The sequence below is a fragment of the Pithys albifrons genome, chromosome 8 (genome assembly GCF_047495875.1).
Source record: "Pithys albifrons albifrons isolate INPA30051 chromosome 8, PitAlb_v1, whole genome shotgun sequence".
NCBI classification, from domain to species: Eukaryota; Metazoa; Chordata; class Aves; order Passeriformes; family Thamnophilidae; genus Pithys; species Pithys albifrons.
Genome location: NC_092465.1, coordinates 3143381 through 3167995, shown reverse-complemented (window position 1 = coordinate 3167995; position 24615 = coordinate 3143381).

Below are 24615 nucleotides of genomic sequence, written 5' to 3'. Positions count from 1 at the left end.
TGCTGATCTCCATTTTCTTGAAACAAGCTGCTCTTCCACATAACTTTGGAGACTCTTTAACATGTGCACTAGAAATCAGGGAACTTCCATCTGCCCTCTCATGGTTACCAAGGCTTTTTCTTCTGTACCATCTTGCCTTCGAACTGCCACTCTGTGTCACTGCCAAAATACAGCTCATGGGCATTTGAAGTATTTTTGACATAAATCCTCCTCTCCTTCTCTCCATCACTTTTCCTTACTCTCACTGACAGACAGGGCTTACAGGTGGGCTTTGTGTTTGCTTACTGTTAGACTAATTTGCCAATCTCAAATTTATCCCAGTGGTCCTTACTATTGTTACACCCCTTGCATCCTTTCAGTCAGCTCTTCTCCTTGGGGCTTCAAACACTTGTAGATGTTTAACCCTCTTTAGTTGTCAGTAGGCCAAGTCATGCATATTCACATCTTTTAATCTTTTTTTTCTCACACAATCTTTTAATCATTTGTGTTACTCTTCTCTAAATTACCTCAAATTTGTCTACCCATCTCTGGTTCTCAGGCACCATGAAGATGCTGTTTGGATAAATCTGCCTCTGAGGATATGGGTTCATAGAAAGCTTGTTAATGCCTTTATAGTGGAGACATTTCATTTTGTTGCTGGACACTGTGATTTTATGCAGGGTTTGGAAAAAGGGCACATGATTATATCCTTGCAGAATGCAAAAAAAGGTGACTGCCATTCAGCTGAGCCTCTTGCGCGTCACTCATCACTGCAGTACCTGCCTCACTCCTAGCACTGCTCTGGGCAACTTGTTGAAATGTCTGCTCTCTCCTCATTTCGTGTCTGAATGGAAGAAAGAGAAGAAAGGCTTTATTTATTTGAAGTATAATCACTCATCTGGTGGTCCCATTGGTCCATCTGGTAGTCCCAGTGGGCCCCTGGTGGTCTCAGGTGTGCCTTGGTCATCTCAGGTGTGCCTTGGTCATCTCAGGTGTGCCTTGGTCATCTCAGGTGTGCCTTGGTCATCTCAGGTGTGCCCCGGTGGTCTCAGCGGTCCAGTTGGTCACCCAGTGGTCCCATTGGCCACTCAGGTGTCCCCCGGTGGTCTCAGTGGTCCAGTTGGTCACCCAGTGGTCCCATTGGCCACTCAGGTGTCCCCCGGTGGTCCCTTGCTGGTCACCCAGTGGTCCCATTGGCCTCTCAGGTGTCCCCCGGTGGTCCCTTGCTGGTCACCCAGTGGTCCCATTGGTCACCTAGTGCTCTCAGCTGTCCCCCGGCGGTCCCTCGCTGGTCACCCGGTGGTCTCAGCTGTCCCCCGGCGGTCCCTCGCTGGTCACCCGGTGCTCTCAGCTGTCCCCCGGCGGTCCCTCGCTGGTCACCCGGTGCTCTCAGCTGTCCCCCGGCGGTCCCTCGCTGGTCACCCGGTGCTCTCAGCTGTCCCCCGGCGGTCCCTCGCTGGTCACCCGGTGCTCTCAGCTGTCCCCCGGCGGTCCCTCGCTGGTCACCCGGTGGTCTCAGCTGTCCCCCGGCGGTCCCTCGCTGGTCACCCGGTGCTCTCAGCTGTCCCCTGGCGGTCCCTCGCTGGTCACCTGGTGCTCTCAGCTGTCCCCCGGCGGTCCCTCGCTGGTCACCCGGTGGTCCCTCGCTGGTCACCCGGTGGTCTCAGCTGTCCCCCGGCGGTCCCTCGCTGGTCACCCGGTGGTCTCAGCTGTCCCCCGGCGGTCCCTCGCTGGTCACCCGGTGGTCTCAGCTGTCCCCTGGTGGTCTCATTGGTCTAATTGGTCACTCTATATGAAATGACTAGTGTTACAGACAATTAACCAGGCCAGGGTTGTGCGAAAAGAAAAAAGGGCAATTGTTGGAAGAAGTTTGAACTTTAGAAGTTTTTGTGCACAGCCCAGGCCATGGAGAGGGAAACGGGGCCTCTGTATCCTTGAGCCTCCTTCAAGAAGAGCAGTAAACAATAGATAGAACGTGGCAGCTGTTGGGAGAAGCAGGTAAACACATTGATACAGAAGGGCACAGCTTTGAGAAAAGTACCAATCCAGCTGGTAGCACACCCTGGCCATTGACCAATGATATCCCTGTACCATTCGTGGACTCAGAAAACATGTGATGTGTGTGTGTAATGGAAACAATAAATCAGAGCACAGATCACGCTCCTATGGAGGTTACGTAAAAGTGTTGATTCCACAGAAAAAGCACACAAGTTTTGTTGTTCCAGTTAGTTCCCTGAAAAAAGTAACAAATACAGATTTAAACCCAAATACACACACAATGCTTCAGTGTTTGCTTCTCCAATGTAACAAAATCAGCATTTCATAAAACAGATACATGTTACTACTGTCAAAAGTTACACAGATCATTTCTGGTATGGCATGTTCAAGACCTGATTTTTAACTTCAAGACCACAGCAATATAGGGATATTTTTCAATAAAAATCCAAGTATAAAAATGAGCCATTCACTTCCAGGCTAGAGAATCAACTGGGACATTCATTATAAGAAAATAAAACCCCCAAAACTTCACAACTCTACTTTTCTCTTGATAAGCCTTTCCTGGAGCACAAATCAAGTTTTGTAACTCCAGGGAAGGTCTGGTATGTAACACCAATCTCACATCTTGGATGTGTGTGTTATATTTTCCCAAAGTTGTCCAACACCTTTACATTCCCTCCAACCAACAATCAATTGGCCAATATCCTCCTTTAACACTTAAATACTGTTGCTTTCCCTCTATTTAACCACTACTGTGGGATTTAAATGACTTCCAGACATAATTTTAATATTAACTTGCTTTAGATTGAGGCCTCTACATATTCCCCCTTAATCTTTTTCCATTCTTCTGCTGATCATCTCATCCCAAAATAGGATGTCCCTCTGCTTGGGAGACTCAGTGTTTCATTTGCTGTATTCAGGTTTTTATAGCAAATCTCAAATATAATTTTACCCATCTTCAACATTAAATGTGTTGTTTAAAAATGGTTTTAAAATACATTCATCCAAAACATGTAATCTCAAAATAAATAATGTGTCTGTTATTCCATAGGGGTTTTGCCCTTCAGAAATACTATCTATTAATAAGAATCAACCTTTTTTTCCTCATTTTTAGCCTAAATAAAGTGGAATTCCATATTCTGTTATAAGGTAGAGATTAAGACTGACTGCTAAATAGTGATTTAAATCAACACCAAAAAGAACCTTGGAGCTCTACCTTTTGCTGAGGCACTAAAATAAGCAGATTATTCCTCACAGGATGATGGAGCTTTTATATATATATATTTACATTATTTTTGTGGACACAAGAGGTACAGATCTGTGCCATGAAGCTGTAACTGGAGATTTCAGGTAGGTGTTTGCCCCTTTTCTAAAGGAGAAGAGACACTAATGAAACAAATGGGGAATAAGAAACCAAAATCCTCTGTTCAGAGTAGAAGACACTCCAAATGCTGGAACAGGTTTAGGCCAGTTTTTCACACCAGATTGAAAAGCAGGTAGCTGCAAGTAGAGTCCAAAATTAAATATCATCACTGAATAATAAGATTTTCACCAACTGGGTGTCATTTTCCACCCATGAGGGAATGGAACTCTGAGAGGCCCTTGAACATCATGTGTTGTGTTGGTTCTTGTTGTTCAATGTGCACCTGAACAAGTCACCAGCTGAAAAAACCACAGCCCTGCAATGCTGAGCAAGGATGCTGTGCCATAATGGAGATTTCCAAACTGGAACAGCACAGAAAGGAGAAAGAAAATATTAAAACCCCAAAACTGCACAACAAAAGCCAAGCAAAGCTTGAGAAAACTTCCCCAGCAGAAACCACCTACAAACATCAAGGTCAGAAGACACAATATCAACTCCTTCTGATCATCTGTGCAACAGCTGGGATAAACAGAATCCATTTTAGGGGAAAGACCAGAAACCAGGAGGGAGAAAGCTTTTATTTCAATACTCTTGAATTGGACCAAACCTCATGTCTGTCAGAGATGTAACCCCAACATACAACTTCTTTCCTTTCTTTTATTAACCTAGTTCAGGTTGATCAGGATAAACCACTGAATTACTGACTGTTTGTCAAATCTAAACCTTTATACATTTCTAGACAGGTCCATTGGGTGACTTTAAAGTATTTTAAAATCAACACGGCCATTATGGGATAAACACTTTCTTCTTTAATTAAAAAATTCTGCCTTACTAATTGCTGTAACACCAACAGCAATTTTTTTTCCCCACCTTTTCGTTGTAACAAGCCAAGAGATCTCATCCCTGTTGATTAATGTTGCCAACCAGCGGCCACTGACATCCAATTGCCACCCAGAATGTGTTTTCTCTATTAAAAAAAATTGGCTGATACTTTAACAGAAACACAATTCAGAAGTTATACTCCTGTATCTTAAATTTTCAAGTATTCTGTCAGGCAGAAAGGGAGAGGAAAAAACCCACAATTCTCCCCCTCGCTTTTCATACAGCTGATGAAAAGAAAAACGACTTCAGTTTTGCTGTGCATTTTGCTGTAAATTTGTCACACATCTCTAATCATTTCTACTAAATGTGGTTACCAGCCTCAGTGACAGTTTTGTTGGGAGGAACTCACAAGCTTTTAAAAAAAAATAAAAAAAGAAAAAAGTGTGCACATTTCATTAGCTTCTTTTTGAAAAGTGTTATCGCTGCTGCAAATGTGTCTCCATTGGAGAAGTGGAACACTGAGGGAACCGTGGCAAGGAGGAGGATGTGAGGCATCTTATCACAGCAACGAGTGGGAGTGAGTTCCCTTGTACTTGCTGTAATAGTAGTGGTAATTCTGAACTCAAAGGGCAGAATGATACCATCTAGAAAAGGCTCAGTGCTCTCTTGAATGTAACGTGAATATTCCAGAGCAGGAGGAGAACCAGCTGCAAACAAAACAAACTAATCCAAGAAAATTACGTGGCCTCGCTCTGCATTGCTTTAGGGATCACAGCGTGGTTTGGGTGGGAAGGGACCTCAAGGAGCAGCTCATCTCACCCCCTTCCACCAGCACAGGTGGCTCCAAGCTCGGTCCAGCCTGGCCTTGGACACTCTCAGGGATCCAGGGGCAGCCACAGCTTCTCTGCCCAACCTGTGCCAGGGCCTGCCCACCCTCCCAGCCAGCAATTCCTTCCCAATATTCCATCTAAACCTCCTCTCTGTCAGTTTAAGCCATTCTCTGTGTCCTGTCCCTCCATGCCTTGTCCCCAGTCCCTCTCCAGGTCTCCTGGAGCCCCTCTGGGCACTGGGAGGGGCTCTCAGGTCTCCCTGGAGCCTTCCCTTCTCCAAGTGAACACACCCAGCTGTCCCAGCCCATCTCTATGGCAGAGGAACTCCAGTCCTTGGAGCATCTTCATATCTCTCCCCTGGACAAGCGAGGGCAGCTTCAAACCAGGATTTTTAAGTTGGTTTTTCTTTAAATCATCTGAAAGAGGAAGAGCTTTGCAAGGGGGAAGCTCCAAAATTGCCATTTCAAGTGTTTTGTTTTGTTTTCACAGCATATTTGAGTTAGGACAAAAGGAGGACAAGGAGGGTCTAAGAAGTGCTTTCAAGTCAAAAGGGACAACCGGGAGGGCAGAATTTTGGTTGAAGGATTCTGTTACATCCTGTCCATCCAGTCCCCAGGCAGAGCTGGGGCAAACGAGCCAAAACGCTGAACTCTATCAATGCCATTCTGGCTTTTGAATGAATGTGACAGTGAGAGACTGTGGGAAGCAACTTAACACAAATGGAAAATTTGCAAGTGAAGAACTGTAATAATCGTCTCCCATAACAGCCAGATCAGGTTTCGAGGAGTTTTTTTCTCTTTGCTTTTTATGTTGTGGGTTTTTTCTTTTGCTTCCCCCACTCCGAGTACAGCTTAGTTGGCACATTTTGTTCAGGATACTTATGAGAATGACTAACAATTTGCTGCTACTGATAAATAGGTTGGGCCACTGAGGCTCCAGCATAAACAGCAGCAGGAGTCTCAGGGAGACCCACTGACTGTTATACACACAGCAAATGACTCAGGCAGGTATGGAAAACGCATTTTTAGCTATTGCCACATCCACAGCTGCTGCAGATCAGAAGTTTGCTGTTGAATTCAGTATGGTGTAGCAATTGCCCACCTGGGAATAGCAGCTCTTTCCCACCCCAGGCATGTGCCTCTGTACAACAGAGCAGCTCTACCACAGACCTTCACCAGCCTTGTCTTAAGGGCAAAACACAGTTCAACCACCATGAACACCATAAAAGTCAGTCAAACTGATGCAAATATACCACAGGTTACCTATTTATCCTGCTGTAGCAACCCAGGTACATCCTTTATTACAGCTTTACACCACCAACACCTTCCCCAATTCCAACAGCACACCCTGTACCCCCTTCCCCAGCCAAAACTCAGCAACAGAGATACTCAGCATCACAAACACAGTTAAAAGTACTCAAATTTATTGCCTTGCTTGCAACCAGCATGTGGAGCAGCTGATCTCTTCTGGAACAGCCCGTTTTTCCTGACAAAGGCACCATTGGCTTCCACCACAAGCAGAAACTGCATCATGTCCAAGAAAACAATGACTCTGTGACCAGTTTGATCCTGCTTAAACCAGTTGGTACCAAACTGATCCTGTTTACACTCATTGGAACCAGTTTGATCCTGCTTAAACCAGCTAGTACCAAACTGATCCTGTTTACACTCATTGGAACCAGTTTGATCCTGCTTAAACCAGTTGGTACCAAACTGATCCTGTTTACACTCACGGGAACAAGTTTGATCCTGCTTAAACCAGCTGGTACCAAACTGATCCTGTTTACACTCACTGGAACCAGTTTGATCCTGCTTAAACCAGTTGGTACCAAACTGATCCTGTTTACACTCACTGGAACCAGTTTGATCCTGCTTAAACCAGTTGGTACCAAACTGATCCTGTTTACACTCCTTGGAACCAGTTTGATCCTGCTTAGACCAGCTGGTACCAAACCGATCCTGTTTACACTCCTTGGAACCAGTTTGATCCTGCTTAAACCAGCTGGTACCAAACCGATCCTGTTTACACTCCTTGGAACCAGTTTGATCCTGCTTAAACCAGCTGGTACCAAACCGATCCTGTTTACACTCCTTGGAACCAGTTTGATCCTGCTTAAACCAGCTGGTACCAAACCGATCCTGTTTACACTCCTTGGAACCAGTTTGATCCTGCTTAAACCAGCTGGTACCAAACCGATCCTGTTTACACTCCTTGGAACCAGTTTGATCCTGCTTAAACCAGCTGGTACCAAACCGATCCTGTTTACACTCACTGGAACCAGTTTGATCCTGCTTAAACCAGTTGGTACTAAACCGATGCTGTTTACACTCACTGGAACCAGTTTGATCCTGCTTAAACCAGTTGGTACTAAACTGATGCTGTTTACACTCACTGGAACCAGTTTGATCCTGCTTAAACCAGTTGGTACTAAACTGATGCTGTTTACACTCACTGGAACCAGTTTGATCCTGCTTAAACCAGTTGGTACTAAACTGATGCTGTTTACACTCACTGGAACCAGTTTGATCCTGCTTAAACCAGTTGGTACTAAACTGATGCTGTTTACACTCACTGGAACCAGTTTGATCCTGCTTAAACCAGTTGGTACTAAACTGATGCTGTTTACACTCACTGGAACCAGTTTGATCCTGCTTAAACCAGTTGGTACTAAACTGATGCTGTTTACACTCACTGGAACCAGTTTGATCCTGCTTAAACCAGTTGGTACTAAACTGATGCTGTTTACACTCACTGGAACCAGTTTGATCCTGCTTAAACCAGTTGGTACTAAACTGATGCTGTTTACACTCCTTGGAACCAGTTTGATCCTGCTTAAACCAGTTGGTACTAAACTGATGCTGTTTACACTCACTGGAACCAGTTTGATCCTGCTTAAACCAGTTGGTACCAAACTGATGCTGTTTACACTCACTGGAACCAGTTTGATCCTGCTTAAACCAGTTGGTACCAAACTGATGCTGTTTACACTCACTGGAACCAGTTTGATCCTGCTTAAACCAGTTGGTACCAAACTGATGCTGTTTACACTCACTGGAACCAGTTTGATCCTGCTTAAACCAGTTGGTACCAAACTGATGCTGTTTACACTCACTGGAACCAGTTTGATCCTGCTTAAACCAGTTGGTACCAAACTGATGCTGTTTACACTCACTGGAACCAGTTTGATCCTGCTTAAACCAGTTGGTACCAAACTGATGCTGTTTACACTCACTGGAACCAGTTTGATCCTGCTTAAACCAGTTGGTACCAAACTGATCCTGTTTACACTCATTGGAACCAGTTTGATCCTGCTTAAACCAGTTGGTACCAAACTGATGCTGTTTACACTCATTGGAACCAGTTTGATCCTGCTTACACTCATTGGAACCAGTTTGATCCTGCTTAAACCAGCTGGTACCAGTTTGATTTGATTTGAACCTCTCTCTGTATCCAGCTCCCTATATGTCTGGGTATTGATCTTTAAACCTTCCAAATCTTTCTGCATGCTTTGGACATCTTCCATAGTTATAAATTTTACTTTTGGGTTTTGTTTTTTGGTTTTTTTTTAGAAGGCATGGCACTTAAAACAGTTTTTCCCTGCAACTTCATTAAAATCTTCCAACCAAGGTAAGCAGCCAAGTTTATTCCTAATCCTCTAAACCACAACCAAACAACACACTGGACTCTGGGTGATGCACCAAAACCTCACAGAGACAAAAGCTGCTTTTCACTTACCTTGATGGATCGTGTAGCTCCAAGACATGCTCAGAAGGAGGAGGAAGGGCTGGTGGGGATGGTTCTCCAGGACTTTCTCCCTCGCATGACAGGATATGTTCACACTCAGCAGAACTTCACAACCACACAAGAACAACACGTTCAGCACCGCTTCCTTCCACAACACCCAAGCTGGTGGCACTGCAGGAAGCTCAAGCCCTCTCCCAGGTGCTGCTTTTAACCATCACTCCCTCAGGTGAGCAGCCTCAGCCATGCCCAGCCTGACCCAGCCCACCAGCTGTTTGTTATCTCTGATGAACTTCATTCCAAACTCCAGACTATATTAACCCCTTTTTCCATCCCACTTGCACTCAGGTCTGCAATCAGCAAATGTCCCTCAGGTGTGTTTAGAGCTTCAGAGGGCTGTGATGACCTTCACCGAATCCACAAAAGTATTTTCATATTGTCTGATTTTTTTCAATATTTTCCAATAAATGAGCAATCTAAAAGCAAGAATAGCCCCTTTTGGATCAAGTAACCAAGGCTAAAAGCTTTTCCTATGCATTGCTAACCTGACTCCCAGTCTGCACAAAGAGCAACTGTTGAAGTGACCATTTACCCTGCACAACACTGGAGTTTTCTGGCACACACATCCAGCTTGGGGCTCCCACTGCCATGGATATGGGGTGGGGACACAAAGATGACCCACAGCTGCATCTTCAGGAGCTCAGTTTCTCTGATAACCCCTGAGAGGGATGGGAAGGGAGGTGAGCACTGTAGATTTAGACATTAAACATGTCTGATAGTATGGAGGGTACAGCCTCCCCAGCAAGTGTGGTGAAAGGTGATGCAATGAAGCTTGAACTGAGACAGAGTTTCTCTGGACACATCCCCTGGGAGAGGTCTTGGCTGCTGCTTTGGATAACAAGGGAAAACAGAATTTTCCCCTGCAGGAAGGAACTGTCTTCTCCTCCTCAGCTGGGGACGACACAGACAGTGGTTTCACCCATAGGCCCTCTGTGCAGACTCTTCCTTTAGCTGTTTCTGCCCCAGACTATCTTCTGGATTATTTACATCTTCCTCCTTTAGTCCCATGAGGTTCTTTGTGATGAAGAATATTGTTTTGCAAGATGCACCAGTGTCATCAAATCACCATCTCTAAACATCACACTTTATAACACTCCTAAGGGTTAAAAAATGTATTTTATTTTCCTTTGCCACCTACCCAAGTGCTGAGTCACAACCCAAATGATATCTTTGTGGAATCTCCTTCTTAAAGGGGCTGCTAAATGTGTGGAAGGTCACAGCGACCTTCCAGATCTCTGATGGGACACCCAGTGCAAAGAAATGTTTGACATCAGTCACCTCCCACATGGCTCTGCCCTCACAGCAGTGGAAATTGTTTCCTTTATACATATTCCTTTAGGTCCCCAAATCTGCTGGGTGTTTTCCTGCAGTGCCTGTTGTGTTTCCCAAACTCTTTCCCAGAGAAATGAACCTGTCACTGTCCATTATTTCACTTCTACCTTGTAGGAAAATCTTTTTAAAGTTGAGCTTTTCCATACTTTTCATGCTCTGTCCAGGGTATCCCGGTCTACAAGAGGTCAGCTTCCATCTCTTGGTCAAGTTTTTCATGCCCCAGCCCTTTTGCAGCCTATACAGATAATGAATTTAGGAATTTTATGGAAAACAACTCCTTCAAAAGTGGTTTCACCTATCCACAAATTTAACAGAGACAATTTAAGTAAAATACAAGGTTGATTTTGCTGAACTCCTGTGTTTTACTATTAATAGCTTTCTAAAAAGGGTTTGTAAAATATTTATAGTACTAAAATCTCTTCTAAATGCAGAGTTTACTCAAGTCAAGCTTAATAAAGTGTTTTCCCCTCGAACTGGCAGAACTGGTCACTTTTCCAACACTCTCCCATAACATTCTCCTTTAAACTAATAACACTGACTTTTCTCAGCCTCCACACAGCCTGCCTGTATCCTTCCTGTATCCCTGATGTATTTTTGGCATCCTCTTCCCACATCAAGGATTACCCAAGTTGGACCAGCTACCAGAGCACATACAAGCTCCACATCTTTGCCTTGGCTCCACCTTTGAGCTGAGCTCGTTCTGCTCCAAGAGCAGTTTGCAGATCCTCCCCCCAGGATATGATTTCCCTTCCTTAGCAAATATTAACCTTTTCAAAAAGTTAATTCCAAATGTTCTGTTTGCTTTTTGGTGTGATTTCGGATGGTGTCAGTCTGGTACTTTCATGAGTCAGAGCCCCATAATTGCAAGAGGCAATTAGCACAGTTCAGAGCATCGTTCCATAGTTTCATTTTATTTTTGTGCCTCAGATTAAAGACATATTTCTCACATACTCTGGTTTTACATGGCATCTTATATTCAAATCTCTGCAGCAAAGTTCTGTGGTTATCATCCTACAAACCAACTGAAAAAAAGTAAAAAAATTCAGTGTTTCAGAACTTACCATCATAAATAAAGTGGGGTTGGTTCACTTCCTTTCTCCCTACACTCATTCATTCCTAGCACTGCTCAGTAACAGCTCTGAATCACCAACCTTGAAAAGGTTTTCTGCATCTCCATCTGCCTTTGCCCACCAGAACCTCTTTTGTTTCTGATCATTCCTCCACAGACTTTCTCCAAAAGCACTTAAAATACTTTTGCTGAAATCAAAGTTGTTCCAGAATAAGTTTAGGTTTTCCCTGTATAAAAAGAGCATCATTCTCTTTTAGGAGAAGCTGATATGAAACTGGTATGAGAATCCAGGAACTGTGTTGTAAAACTCCACCTTCCAGCTCTGCTGACTCGAGAATGACAATTGGATGAGTCCTATAGAATAAAATAAAAAAAGGGGTGGGTTTCAGAAACAAACTCCAGGCATACACAGAGTGGTTGTGGAGCTGGAAAGTGTCACCTGGTCCAGCTTGAATCTGGATCTTCCTCCACAAATCAGAGAATCCCAGAGTGGTTTGGGTTGGAAGGGACCTTGAAGCTCATCTCATTCAACCCTGTCCCATGGACAGAGACACCTTCCAGCAGCCCAGGTTGCTCCAAGCCCTGTCCAGCCTGGCCTTGGACACTCCCAGGGATCCAGGGGCAGCCACAGCTTCTCTGCCCAACCTGTGCCAGGGCCTGCCCACCCTCATAGGGAAGAAAATTTTCTCAATATCTAATTTAAACCTCCTCTCTGTCAGTTTAATCCATTCCCCCTTGTTCTGTCACTCCAGGCCCTTGCAAAAAATCTCTCTCCATCTTTCTTGTAGACCCTTTCAGGTACTAAAAGGATCTCCTGGGCTACTTTAAATACTTGTTTTCCTACTTTAACACAGAATGTTTGAGCAGAAGCACTGCCAGGTAGAACCACACCCCTAAATTGTACTTCTGTTCTAAAATGAGTAACTGGGACATCCTTTCAAACCTTCATTCAAACATTAATTATTGTCATGTGCTCAAATGTTTAAGTAAAGGGTGGAAAATAAGCAAGAGAATAAAATTCACTTTAGTGTTTCTCCGAAATTCAATCTGCAAATGCCAGTTTTTTATTATTAACAAAATATTTTCTAAAAGGTTTTCTAAAATCTCCTAAAACTATAAGGTGGGAATTGAAACACATATAAAGGTAAATAACAATGCACAGCTACAAAGGCACTTTGCAAAGCATCCCAATACTCACCCACATTATCAAAGATCCAAGTGTGGCACAAAGCAGATGGATAATAAAAGGATACCACTCACCCACTTAACTAATCTGTCCAAATTGGAAAGAAGATATTAAGACTCAGAGGCACTATTTAAATAAAGGAATATGCACCATTGTGTAAAATGTCATGTTAGAAATGCTAATATTCTAATAAATAGATATATCCCTGCACACATTCCTTTGGATTTAGAGCTTTGGAGCATTATAATATGCTTAGTTAAATATTCAGAGCCATGGTCAGAGGTGTGCAAATGTCCCCCTGGTGAGTGTGTAACTCACAGCAGAGAAGTGAAAGGACAGGGCCAGGAGAACATTCCAACAGGGAGTAGCTGGATAGAGGCAACAGGAAATAAATAAAATCATGCAAATGAGTGCTATGCAAATCTGCCACGTCTTTTTAAAAGGCAATGAATCACATGACATCTATTTCTCCACACAAACAATTGTCAAGATCCCGGGTGTGCTTCATTCTGGAGGCTGGTGCTGGGTGAATAAACACCAGGGCTGGTTGTTCTGGCTCAGTCTGTGATGTAATTGGATTTCCAGGGAAACAAAACCAGTGCCTGGAGCAAAACCCTGGAGTGATGTGGCCAGAGAGGTGCACAGGTGGGTGCCATACAATGACCATTGGTTAAAGAGGGTTGAATGTTTTTTTTCCAATTTCTTTTTAAAAACTGTGACTGGAAATCTTGGTTTTCACAGAAATGGGTTTGTAAATTAAAAGCACACATGTTGAAGAATGTGTCATTGTTTGGTCACCAACACTTTGAGTAACAAGAAACCTTCCTGCTCAGCTGCCCACTGTGCAGTTACTTGAACAATGGATGTTCCATGAAGCAACCAGGATGTAGGGAAGAAAACAAGTCTTCCAAGAACTTCAGTCCATCATGTGCTGTCAAATGTTTACTGCTGAGACCAGAATTGAGTTCAATAAATTAGCTGAGCAACTGTAGGGACAGGACAAGGGGGAATGGCTTCAAACTGACAGAGAGGAGGTTTAAATTGGACATTAGAAGAAAATTTTCCCTGTGAGGGGAAAGGTGTCCAGAGAAGCTGTGGCTGCCCCATCCCTTGAAGTGTCCAAGGCCAGGTTGGACAGGGCTTGGAGCAACCTGGGATAGTTGAAGATGCCCCTGCCCATGACAGGGGGTGGAATAAGATGGGCTTTAAGGTTTCTTTCAACCCAAACCATTCTGGGATATGATTTTTCTGAAAGATAAAAAAATTCAGGAAATGCAACATAGATATCACAGTCTGTGGAAAGAGTTCAAACCCAAAAGCACTTTGTCCCCTTCCCACCAAAAATTCAATGTACTCTGGAAACCTCTTGCCAGAAAGTCTCCCTGTCTCACAAGTTCCTTAAAACAAGGTTGGAATTTTCAGTAAGACGTGGAAGCAGCAGAGTTTGCAGCGGTGCAGGTAAAATAACAGGGCATTTTATTTCAGTGAATTTAAAGTGCAAAGTGGTATATTTAAAGCCATTAGATCTGTTGCTCTTTTTCATCTGCAGTTTCCTGCTAGTGCTGTAATATTATGTACCTAAATATAATGCATATTTATATATAATTTGCAGTGATATAGTAGATATAGGCATACATAGATCTATATATACATATCCATACATCATTTTCAGTGGTATAATAGATATAGGCATACATAGATCTATATGTACATATCTATACATAATTTGCAGCACAAGCCCTATGGGGAGAGGCTGAGGGAGCTGGGGGTGTTCAGCCTGGAGAAGAGGAGGCTCAGAGGTGACCTCAGCACTGTCTGGAACTGCCTGAAGGGAAGTTCTGGCCAGCTGGGGGTTGGTCTCTTCTCCCAGGCACTCAGCAATAGGACAAGGGGGCACGATGGGCTCAAGCTCTGCCAGGGCAAATTGAAGTTGGAGAGCAGAAAGAAATTCTTTGCAGAGAGAGTGCTCAGGGATTGGAATGGGCTGCCCAGAGAGGGGGTGGATTCCCCATCCCTGGAGGTTTTTCAGCTGAGCTTGGCCGTGGCACTGAGTGCCATGATCTGGTAAAGGGACTGGAGTTGGCCCAAGGGTTGGACTTGATGATCTCGGAGGTCTTTTCCAACATAATCCATTCTATGATTCTGTGATTTCTATAGGTATCTATATAATATGTATCTGTGTGTCTCTATATCTTTATATATATACATACCTATAGATATATTTGTGATATATTATATATGTATATATATACACACACATATCTATATACATATATGACAGTTAAACAATATATTGCAATCATGTATCTCTCAATAATATATAATACATTTTTCATACATACATATATATACACACATATACATATATACACACACATATAAATTTACATCTTTTATTTATATATATACATATACATATATATACACACATATACAGACATACATATACATATATATTTATATATATATTTATATAAAAATATATATATTTTTATATATATTTATAGATATATTTAAATATAAATATATATTTATATATATTATATATATATTTTATATATATATATATGTTTATTAAATTAGACACATCCCTGGATTTTTTTCAGAAGGATTTCCCTCTCTTTGCCTGGAGTGAGCAGCACCCAAGCCCCTTGAGGTTCCATTTCCAGTGCCACTAAGTGTGGAGGTGCCTGACCACGTTCTTCCTCCTCTTAATGGACATTCCTCTCCGAGTGGCTCTGCCCTACCTGCCTCCAATCCTTTAAAATTTTAATTCACTTTACATTTAGCCGAGTCATAAATACCATTTAGGTCCCAATATTCTGCTTTATGCGATCCCTAAGGTGGTGCTTTTATTTTAATGAAGCCATTTGCAACTTAAGAGGAAAAAAAAATAAGTCCTTCTTTGATTGAATGTATTTGTCAGTTTTATTCCCAGCTGGCATTTTTATGGGAAAACTTGAATAAAAGTAGGGGATAGCTGCTTACCAACTGGGGGAAAAGTTTCAGTGTGTTTTGGCCTGCAAAATTAGCTGAATAAATGGTCTTTGAAATTCATTCTGAGAACATCAAAGTTACCCTCGACCATAATGAAAAACAAAATCCAGAATTAAATTACATTACAAATTAAAAATTTCCAGGATTATTCGGTATTTTAGAGGAAATTATACAGGAGCAGATAACAAACCTTTCTATTAAAAATGTAACTTTCAGTATTAGAGAAGAGCAGGGACTGCTGCTCTTCCCACTTATATGAGAAGCCAAAGGTTGGAAGTGTTCAAATACTATTTGCTTTCTCATCTTTTATCTTGTCCAGCACTTTGTATCTAGAAAGGATGTGTCATTTCAGGGGGTGAGAAGGAGGGTTTAAGCAATTCTTTATTTCCTCCATGTCCTGCTACAGAAACTAAGAGGAAAATTAAGGCAAATCCACATATCCGACAGCAAAGTTTCTAATTGGAATCTGCATAAAACTCTTGAGGGTCTCCTTGTAACAAAGGAAATAGGATTTTATTGTATTATCACTGGCATGGAGCAAAATAAGGATTGAACAACCTGGTCCAGGGGAAGGTGACCCTGCCCATGAAATGAGTTTTAAGGTCCCTTGAAACCCAAATCTTTCTAAGATTCAATTTCCAATCCAGCTTAAAAACATCCAGATTATAAAAAAAAATATTCCAAAAGAAATATTTATCACAGAAAATTCTAAAGAGCAAAACCACACCTCCATCCTGAAATAACCAGAATATGAAGTTCTGGTTTTCAGTTCCCTTAAAACCATATTAAAGTCTTTCCTCACACATCCCTCCACAGAAAGTGCAGCAGCAGCAAAGGTTTTCCTAAAAACTGCTGAAAAATTGCTGTCAGAAACACACCTTAAGACAATTCTAGATTTAATTTTATCCTCATAAAATTTCACTGAGGGAGGGAAATGGCATTGTTGTAATTTTATACATCCTAAATGACATCAGAGATGCCAGAGCTGCCTGACTTCTGCTGAAATCAGTCTGAATTAAGCATCTGGGAATGCTACAAATATTCAATATTCCATAAAAGCCAGACCACAGCTCTCCAGAACTAGGAGAATTCTACCTATGTCCCAGTGAACACCACCTTAGTAAGGAAGAGAAGCTCCAGAATTAGAGATATCAAGTCAAAAAGAGTTATAATTAACATTAACAACTGTCTAATCCTTATCCAAATAATCTGTTATCAGAGGGGTAAAAAATTTAAAAACTATTGTAAGTCTGTTTAATAAAAAATATTGAAAAGTAAAGACAAGTTTTCTTGAAGACTTGATAATTTTGATGAACTGGCTATTTTATTTTTCATTTAATTGGACACGGATGAAGTTGCAAAATGCTTCAGATCAAGACTTTATCTGGACTTTATATGGATTTGTGTATCAACTGATTGTAGAGAGCAGATATTTTAATGACCATTGCAAAAATGGTTCTTTTGATATTTAAAAATGCACATTTCAAAATCTCTCCAGCCTTTTGGTTTGGTCTTCACCCAGACCATCAGCCTTTCCTGCCCTTTGGGGAAGAGACAATAAATACCTGGAAAACTAAACATCTCCTGCTCAGCCAAAAAGAAGAACCAATTTATATGAATTTCCACAGTGGAGCAAAATGTGGGTGTCTGTCCCTGGAGATGTGAGAGGTTGGAATATCCAGTTTTGGCCAACATGACCAAAGAACCACCCAAGAATTGCCACCCTGTTTCCATGAACACCCAAATGGAAAGGAACATTAATGTGAATTACCTGCTTTGGGAACCACCTACCAAAGTTTTTGGGTTCAGCAGCAAAAAACTGATTCCACACAAACTACCACACTTGGTTTGATCCACCACTCCTGAAGTCAGTGGGAAAAAATGCAATTAATGTCCAACTAATTGATGGATTGGGACAGTACTCCAATTCCCTGCACATTCAGATGTCTATTTTTTGAACTCAGCCAAAAGATAAGTTTGGTTTTAATTAATTGAATGCTAATGAGCGGTGCCAAATTCCTAAGAATGAAACCCTCAGTTTCCTGAAATCCCCCAGAATCCCAGCAAGGCTCAGCTCCCAGGAGGAGTAGCTGTGGCACAGCTCTGCACCCAGGGCTGTGTGGGCACCAAGGGTTGTGGGCAGACCCAGGGCAAGCTGTGCCTGAGCTGTCTGTTCTAACATTTAAAGTGAGCACAAAAGTCTCCAGCAGAAGGGATTTAGGTCAGTATTTACATATTTGTCCGGTGACATTATGGGTGCTGTCAGCTAATGCAACAAATGCATTTGTTGTTTTGATTGTTTATGTTTTGGTTGCTTAGGGTTTTAGTTCTGTTTAGCTTGTTGATGTCTAGAGATCCATATCCTTGGAGTAAGGGCAAAGGCAAGGTCAGTGCACTGACAGATTCAGCTCAGACCTTGCAGAGTTGCTGGATGCTCTTGAGGCAATTCTTGCACCGACAGATGAGCTCAGGAACAGCTTCTCTGCTCACTACTGAGAGTCAAAGTTCTCATCAAGCAAAAATTGTCAGCTGGTGAGACCTGACAGCAGGTTTTGTCTAATATGGATATTGATTTAATGAGTTGAAGGGAAGTCTGAAATACAACTAATGTAAGAATAGTAGACAGACCTATGAAAACTGTTCTTGTGAGTCAAAACAACCACAAAAATAAAAGTATTTGTAAGAGTAATTACTGATGTGCAACACTGATTATTTTTTCCTTTTATATGTTTTCTTCTGCTGCAAACCAGTTATGGATCTGGCTGATTTCCTGTAAAACAGCCCAACAGCAAATCCCAAGATTTAGGGAGGAGAGAAGTGTGGCTAATTATTCCTATTTTATGGGTAAAATGAGCCACGTCCAGAGGGACCTGATTTGCCCAAAATCATCTCACCTGGCAGGGATTTAAGGACTCACCTCAGGATCAGCCAACACTTTAGGCAGTAGGTAGTACTGTCCACATCTCTCATTGAACCAAGTTACAGACTTACTATAAATATGCTTATAGGAGTAGGTAGTTCAGTGAATATGGCTCTGAATGACCCATTATTTAAAAACAAATAAAATGAAAGTGTATACACACAGTTAAAAATCAAAGACATACAGTGTTTTCCCATTGAATGCACATGCAGGTTGGATAAAGACTTCCTAAGCCATCTTTTCCAGACACTCCACCAAGAAGCATCCTGAAAAAACAGGATTTCCAAAGTGGAAGGGTCTATCCCTGGGACTTCTTGCCATTGCCTGTTGGCAATCAGAGTTAAGGACAGTAGGTTTTTGCTCTTTATGACTCAATAAATATTCAGATAAGTAAATGTGGGTGAGGGAGAGTTTGATCAAGGCTACCCATATGTTTTGACATCTGATCAAGCAAAGAGTACAACCACCAAGGCCTGAAACCCCTCTTAGATCCGTGGCCATGTGGGTCAACTCCTAATTTATATGAATTTAGAGCATGATTTTCTCTTTCCTTTTCTCTTTTCTCCTTTTTCTTCCTTTCCCCTTTTCTCTTTTCTTTTTCCCCTTCCTTTCCTTTTTCCTTTCCTTTTAAATTTTTCCTTTCCTTTTTCTTTATTTTCCCCTTTCTTTCCCTTTTTCTTTCCTTTTTCCTTTTCTCCAATTTTTCTGTTTCATTTGATTGATTTTGAATTCCCTTCATTCTTTTTACTGCTATGTATTTTAACTTCTTCTGTACTCAGATTTTTTTCCCTTCTATCTCTTAACGTGTTTTTACCCCAGATCTTAGTCCAAGTGGTCAAACTTCCTCTTGTGGCTCTGCAGTCCACACTTATAGTTTCAGAGTTTAAGGACAGAACTAAACTTCATTGTTTTTTTTCTAATTTTCTTTTTAAAAAGGCATTTTCATCCTCCAAATCAATATTTTCTCCCCCCAACATGCAAATAAACACCACCCTGCTTCTTCTGCCCTTCCCAAAGTGCTGCTCTCCATAATTAATATCAAAGATTCATTTATTTGGTGATTTCAGTGCTAAGTATTTCCTGAAGGGTGTCAGGTTGAGGCTGGGCTATTTAGGGCATTTCATAACAAAGTGAGAGACACGAAGCTAAAGTCATCCCCAAAGTCCTCTTTATCTGTGCCCCCTCAAACTGTGTCTGAGTGCACAGTAACGTGTGTGTCACATCACATGCCCCTTCCTGAGAAAGCAAGAAAATGTACAAAAAATCCACACTCAGAAATTCAGTCAATTCAAATTTTAGAAAATATCTTAATTTCTGCCCACCCCAGACCTCCTCTGGCATAAGAGTCCGTGTTTTAAAAAATGTAAAAAGAAAAAAACAAGGAAGAAAAACTTCATGTGGACCTGCCTAAAAATTGCCAAACACTCTGATTCTTTGGAGACTTTGTGTTCTAGAGCTGGACTTTCCTTTGTCTGGTTCCTTTACACTTACACCATCCCTCCTGATGGTCCATTCCTTGGCATGTCAGTCCCACAGAAGGCAGGACATCCACACTACTCTGACATTGGCCAAACTTGGAATCTTCAGGCAACTTGGGCACAACACACGGATCAAGAGCTGAGACACAAGAGTTACCACAGACTGAAAAGTCACTAAGTCTGTGCTGAAGTATCTGCTCTTGAAAAATCACAGTGTGCTGAAGTGCCCTGCCCCATTTGCATCATCTTGGGCCACCTCACAAAAAGGATAAAACCAATTAGATTACACTTCTTTCTTTCCAGTTGAGGAGAATGTATTTCACCTTCCCCTTGCCACAGGCTATGAGGGTGCACCAAATTGGTTTCTGGGGCTCAGCTGATGTCTGTTAATTTGTCAAGCCACAGTAACTCATTCCACATCTGAACTCTCAGCTTTATGCTGAATTCCTTATGCTGGGAATCAAAACATGGTTATAGGTATCAATTATGAAACACCAGAAAATGTCAGAGAACTTTTCTTCATTATGGTGATGGTGAGTTCAGTTGGGGATTTGGCCACAACTCAGTGTCACATCTCACAGCACTGGCAGTGATTCCCTAAGGAATCCCAATATCTGGGATCTTCTTGCTCAGACAAGTGCAGGAGACAGAAGCAGGGCACTGACTGATCACTTACAATCACTGCTTCAAACTAAAGCCTGGAGTCCCTGGGAGAGCTCTGCTACACAGCATTTCCCTCTAGCCACGTCCAGACAAGTTAGAGACATGTTGTGACCTTTCATATTTATTTTTCCCCCAGAAAAAAAACCCACAAATCTTTATTTATTCCTGTCTGATTTAAAAAGAAAACTTGAGGTTCGCTATTGAATAGGATTTTCTTTTTAATTTTAATCTACATTTACTGTGTGTAATTATTTACATATTAAACTAAATGTTCATCATACAGGCTAGTAAAAATTTTCCACACTTCTTAATTATTTGGGTTTTTTTCTTGTTTTTGTCAAAGAGTGCACCACACTTTTTGTCTCTGAGCTTCACCTCATTATTTCTAAATACACTCCTTAATTGACTGAGATAATGCAAATAATTTTCTTATTGATATCATACCTTGTGTGTAGCCACGAGATGAAGGCAGGTCAGGATCTCTCCCAAAAGCTGATGGAGCTTTGGTGTCAAAATCAGCATTGTGGGTGCTTAGAATAATATTTCTGAGCACTCCCAAGGAAACCCAGCTGGACATGAACCAGGAACGTGCCCTCAGAGCCCAGACACACCCCCCCCCCCCCCATGCCCTGGGCTTTGTGGGCAGCAAGGCAGGAAGGGATCCTCTCCCTCTGTTCTGCCCCTCTGTTCTGCTCTGGTGACATCTCACAGCTCTGGGGTCTCCAGCACAGGAAGGATATGGAGCTGCTGGAATTAGTCCAGAGGAGGGACCAGGATGGTCAGAGGGATGGAGCAGCTCTGCTGGGAGGAAAGGATGAGAGAATTGGGGTTGTTCAGGCTGGAAAAGAGAAGCTTTAGGGTCACTTAATGGCTCCTTTCAGTACCTGAAGGAACTACAAGAAAGCTGAAGAGAGACTCTTTACAAGGACCTGGAGTGACAAGACAAAGAGGAATGGCTTCAAACTGACAGAGAGGAGGTTTAGATGGGATATTAGGAAGAAATTCTTCCCTGTGAGTGCGGGGAGGCCCTGGCACAGGTTGGGCAGAGAAGCTGTGGCTGCCCCATCCCTGGAAATGCCCAAGGCCAGGCTGGATGGTTCTTTGAGCAATCTGGGCTAGAGGAAGGTGTCCCTGCCCATGGAAGGGGTAGAATTAGTTGAGCTTTTAGGTTTCTTCCAACCAAAACCATTCTATAAATCTGTAATTCTTTAAAAGAGCATAAATTTATTCAGCTCTCAATTAATTCTGCTCCCAAACCCCTCAAAGGGGCGATTGAGGAAGTGAAAGGTTTCTAGGAGTGGGAGTCTGGGGTGGATTCTGCAAACCAGCCTAGGCAGGCACAGGTTTAACTTCTGCTTGGTTTACCTTGAGCTTTTGAGAGGATGGTGGTACTGCTGAACCCTCCTGGAGATGTCATGGAGCCAGGCAGGTCTAGTGCAGCTGTAAGAACAATTCACAGAGTGAGCAGCCCACAGTTATTTTCTTGACACTCCACATAATACCGAGACACTGAACCCCAGGTAGGTCTATAAGCACAGAAATATTTACTTCCAGCTATTTCAGTGAGTGCCTGTGAAAGAATTCCCAGGGCAGACAATCCATTAGTGGCAACAATGAGTATCTACTCTATGTCATGAGATGTGACAAAAAACTGAAGTGCAAAATTAAGCTCTTTAGTGGCTGAAGGAGGTTTTTTGTTTAGGTGACTGTACAAGGATAGGGGATAGACTCCATTTCATTTATAAAATAAATACTAAGGATCAGTAGGACACTTAATAAGGGCTGGGTGGCCAGGTGAGATATGAAAGAAAATCAACTTTATAATCGACTTACAGTAAACAAATAACATGAATTATTTGGACCTGATGGAAAGATTGCAAATTAGATACCCCTGAATGTTATTAAATATCACAGTCCCTGGATTTTTTGGCAAACTTCATAAAAGCTTGCACAGAGCTCTGGATGTAAAATCAGCCTCTCTAGTGGACAGTAACAATGCCAACATTTATTTGTTTCTCTCTGGCTGATATAGACTGGAACACTCAGCAGATAAACTGGCTCACATGGGGTTTTCAAAGGTGGCAGGGTGAAAAACAAGCATCCCCCATGTCCTCAGCCCCAGCACCCAGCCATGTGCTCTTAGCCTGGAGTAGGAGTGGGTCTGTCTGCCCGTGACATTTCCTTTGGAAGGGACAGTATTAGTCAGCTCTGATAAATTTGGGAGCAAATGTGATCCTCAGTAACCTGACTGCTCTGCTGGGTTTGGGAAAAAACACAACAAAGATTTCTCCCAGTCTTCTCAGCAGCACTGGAGGCTTTTCTGCTCTGAATTTGCTCTGCTGGAGCTCCTTAGCCTTGGGATATTCCCTGCCAAGATACTCACTTTTAGGAAGAACATTTCTTCTGGAGTTAGAGCTGTGTGGACCAGAAGCAACTCTCCATCTAAGCCAGCACATCAACACAAGCTTTAATTCACCCATTGATGGCATGATTGACTTCTACCCAACCATGTTGTCATTGAAGAAAAACAAGAACTACTTCTATCTAAATAAATATATCTAAATAAACCCAATGAACAATATATTCAAAAAGTTTAGGTAAATATTGTAAAACTATATTTCTATATAAGTGATCAAGTCTTTGTGGATTCTTCTGGTGAATGCCCTAATCCACGACACAGTGGTCACAAAGCATGACTTTAAGCTTGAAATTTGTGAGCTTGGTGCAACTGCTATTGCAGTGTTTGTATTAAATTGGCCACCATCTCAAGGCTTGAATTTCTGTTCCTGACAATGGAGATTTGTCTGGGAAAAAAAAATTATTCTAAATTTACATCTCAAAAATACATCATTATGTCAATGGTAATATGACAAGTACCAAAAAGTATAAACTTGGTTTTTCCTACTGGTTCCCTTTGCAAATAAATACACAAGTAAGTCATATATAGTTGTATTTTTCTCCAGCTATCCCAAATATTTGGCATCTTGAGGTTTGAACAGAACACATAAAATATATACAATTACAACCACCTTTACCAGATTGCTCTATGAGTCACCTCACAGCATTCTCTGGGTTTTAACATCTTCCATGAGAAAGACCCAGAACTTTCCCCAAAATCACACAACTACTGCTGACTTTTGCCTCACATCATCCTAAATTTAAAATTCCCCTGTTTATGTGCAACTGCTCCATTGCCTGAAAGCAGATTGAAATTTAGTGCCCTTCAGCATTAACACCAGGGCTGTAAATCCTTGTTAGACCTTTAAAATTCCTGTCCCAGACTGGACAAAATTCCCTATTAATTCCTTTGTGTTTTCTGGCAGTCACTTATGGGAATGAGCTCGCTGCCTTCCAAGCTGCCCAGTACTCAGGTCAGCATCAGACACCATCACAGTCCCACACCAGCAGGATCCCACACCATTCAGGGTCCCACACCTTCAGCATCCCACACCTTCAGGGTTCCACACCATTAGGAACACACACATTCAGGATCCCACACCATTCAGGGTCCCACACCTTCAGTGTCCCACACCATCAGGATCCCACATCAGCATCCAACACCTTCAATATCCCAGACCATCGGGGTCCCACACCATCAGGATCCCACGCCACCAGCGTCCCACGCCATCAGCGTCCCACGCCATCAGCATCCCACGCCATCAGCATCCCACGCCATCAGCGTCCCACGCCACCAGCGTCCCACACCTTCAGCATCCCACGCCATCAGCGTCCCACACCTTCAGCGTCCCACACCTTCAGCGTCCCACACCATCAGCATCCCACACCATCAGGAAAGTGCAAACCAACAAAAGGCAAATCCCAAGGCTTTAAGTGCAGCACATCTTTTTTGACTGATGGAAAACTCTATCCACAGCCAGGTTTTAGCCTTCAGAGTAACCATTCAAGAGCCATTTACTGATGATAAAACTGGTGTCTGTGGTGCTTTTCAACAGGTGAACTGTCTAATAAGCAGCAGAATCCCTGGGCTGAAGAGATAATGCTCTTAAGCACTAAATGTAGGCAAATGTTGTATTAAATTTAGCAGGTGTTTGCTGGGCAGTTATTTGGTTGTTATTCTCTCTGCTGCTCCTTCCCTCCCCTCTGCTTTCAAAACCTGGAGCTTTCTCTTTCAGTGACTCTTTCAATGTCTTTGAGCTCTTGAGTTGTGGCATTTTTG